The sequence below is a fragment of the Solanum tuberosum genome, unplaced genomic scaffold (genome assembly GCF_000226075.1).
Source record: "Solanum tuberosum cultivar DM 1-3 516 R44 unplaced genomic scaffold, SolTub_3.0 scf00013, whole genome shotgun sequence".
NCBI classification, from domain to species: Eukaryota; Viridiplantae; Streptophyta; class Magnoliopsida; order Solanales; family Solanaceae; genus Solanum; species Solanum tuberosum.
This window is the reverse complement of record NW_006238940.1, coordinates 1,470,169-1,473,293: the sequence shown is the minus strand read 5'-3', so window position 1 is coordinate 1,473,293 and position 3,125 is coordinate 1,470,169.

Genomic DNA, 3,125 nt, shown 5'->3' with positions numbered 1-3,125 from the left:
AGAATGATTAATCAAGCAATAGACGGTGGCCACATTGGTGCATCCTATGTGCTTGCCATAATTTCAATCTTCAATGGCGGTGAATCCATGAGAGAAGGTTTAATGTTCATTGCCAACATGAAAAAAATGGAGCCACTAAAAGTCAGAAGATGTCGACAAAATTTTTGAAATATTTTAGGAGGAATGTGAGTGCCAGAACCTAATTTGTTGGGAGGAAGACCCATTTGTTACACTGTTCATCAATTTGAGCGAATCGGTCGCAGGAATGGTTGGCCCATGGGAAGCGACAATGAAGATGATATTCGTTGTGATTTAGAACTAGATTATGTAGTTAAATTTCTGCTTTATGCCACTGTGTGGTATTAATTAAATTGCCATCTGTGAAAACATATGTACATAACTTGCAAACCAAATTCAATATGAAAAAGGTTGCCTTTTTGTGTTTTGTACTGATTTTTGAATTTGTTCTTTATAAAATGTTTAATCTAAAAATATTGTTTTTTCTATAGTGTTCTCATTTTTGACCATCCTTGAAATGTCATCTGTGGAAACATATGCACGTTCTGTGGTATAAAATGTTGTATAAAATTGCAACAGATATGTCATATGTGGCCACATGTGTATATCCTAAAATGTATTTTTTGGGGCTAATTCAATTGAATTACGGTCTAATACAACAACCTCCTTCATTAATTACAACTCTTCATATTTACCTTTTTCAAAAAATTAAGTACTTGCATTTGAAAAGTCAGAAGTGCCTCTTCGTCTTCAGAAGTTGCAACTTTTCCATTCATTACATTGGGATTATATTATATAAGAAGAACACAACTTAGGTCCTTTCATTGAATTTTCTCCAAGATGGGAAGGAAGAATAAGAAATCTTAAAAAATGTCTATGAGTAAAAAAACCTACATTGAATCCCTTCCGAGGGAAATACTAATTGATATCGTTGAAGGGATTGCTTCCGACTCCCTCAAATATTTAATGAGAGTTAAATTAAGGTATGTATGTATTAATCAATTTTCGCTCTTTAATTTGATTTCCTAACCATTTGATTTGATTTCTCAGTTCCAGGGTCCAATCAAGTCGCTAATGAACCTTGTGTATATCAGAAGGTAATATTGCTCAACATTCCTATATTTATATGGTCGTGTTTAGTTGTTCGAAGATGCACTTCTTTCCTGAAAATGTGCAGAGCATCGGGGAATTTAGAAGCCTTATACATAAAAGGCGTGGTAATTTTTAATGTTTTTCGAATGTATTCACGTTTTTGTCAATGTATTTTGCATTTTAAATGTGTTATTTCTTCTGTAGTATGATTTTTTCAACCATAGTGATTCAAATGGATTGGGAATGCTTAGTCAAGCATCAGACAGTGGCCACATTAGTGCATCTTATGTGCTTGCCATAATTTCAATCTTCAATGGCGGTGAATCCATGAGAGAAGGCTTAATGTTCATTGCCAACATGACTCCACTAAAACTCAGAATATGTCGAGAGAAGTTGTAATATACTTTATTTAGAAGGTTGCCAGAACCTCATTTGTTGGGAGAAAGACCAATTTGTTGCACTGTTCAAAGCCCCCACTTTCGTTGTGAATTATGTAGGTGTGATTTAGAAATAGATGAAGTAGTTAAATTTTTGTATTGATTAAATTTTCATGTGTGGCAACATATGGACGTTCTGTTTTTGAATTTGTTCTTTATAAAATGTTTAATCTAAAAAAATTGACATTTTTTCATTCCTAAATCGCTCAATTTATCGATTAACCGATCCTTGAAGTGTCATATGTGGCAACATATGCACGTTCTGTTGTCATATGTGGCAACTTGTGTATATCATAAAATGGTCTTTTTGGGGTTAATTCAATTAAATGTCACCTAATTCAACATGTAACACTAATATATAGTCCTACAACATATCTAAGTACAGAATTATGGTCTAATACAACAACCTTCTTTCAATTCTATCAATTATTTTTACAAAGACTATCATCCCACTAGTTCATCATACAATGACCAAGTAACTCCATATGATAGTTATATAACACCCTTGTAAATCTATTGTTCCTAAGTGTTATATCTATATTTTATTGCTTAATTATGGTTCAAAGTACTAAAATTTGGTCCAATTTGACATTTTTTTCATTCCTAAATCGCTTAATTTATCGATTAACCGATCCTTGAAGTGACATCTGTGGCAACATATGCACGTTCTGTTTGATAAATCGCAATAGACATGTCATATGTGGTAACATGTGTATATCATAAAATGGTCTTTTTGGGGTTAATTCAACATGTAATGTAACAGATCATTTTAGAATACTCCACTAACACACACTCCACTCACTCTCACTCATTATAAAAGGGTTAATTAGGGTTACCTTAATTCACAAAAATAAGCTCTCGTCTTATATTTTCTTTCCTTTATTCTTTCTCCTCTCCTCATCTCATCACACTCAAATTTCCCTGAGAAGATGTTAGCACCTTGGACAAATTTAAGTCTCTGCATGCTCTTGTTGTGGGTGATCAACGTAATTATGTTGTTCTCAGTTAATATGATGTCTTCTTCAAGTGTGTTCTCAATGCATGGGTGATGTTCGTTGTTTGTTTTTGTCGGATCTTGTCTAATAGAGGGTAGCTTCATCATTTGGTAAGTTTTCTTACTTTATATATAACATCATGTCTACTGTAACGGTGTGTTTGGGGTAGCTAACTATGGTTGTTCTTGTGACAGAGTGCATGGGTAGCTCTGATCCACCACCCTTCAAGAAAGAATGGTGATGCCCCTCCAGGTTTAATCGCTCAATGTTGACTCTAGATCCTCCAGTCAAGTCCTTTTTTGCTAGCTGAAGTAGTAGTATAGGGCTATAGCATTTCAGATGTAAATTTTATTCTTTTTGTTGGCGTTAATGCCTTGTAAATATGGATATGTAGCCTAGCCTAGCCTTGCACACTAGAGACTAGTTCAACAATTAATGGGCTAGAGTGTTTCAGATGTAAATTTTGCTATTTTTGTTGGCGTTAATGCCTTGTAAGTATGGATATGTAGTCTAGCCTAGCCTTGCATGTCACTAGTTCAACTAACAACTATCAATGACATGTTTATGTTTATGTTTAATGTTT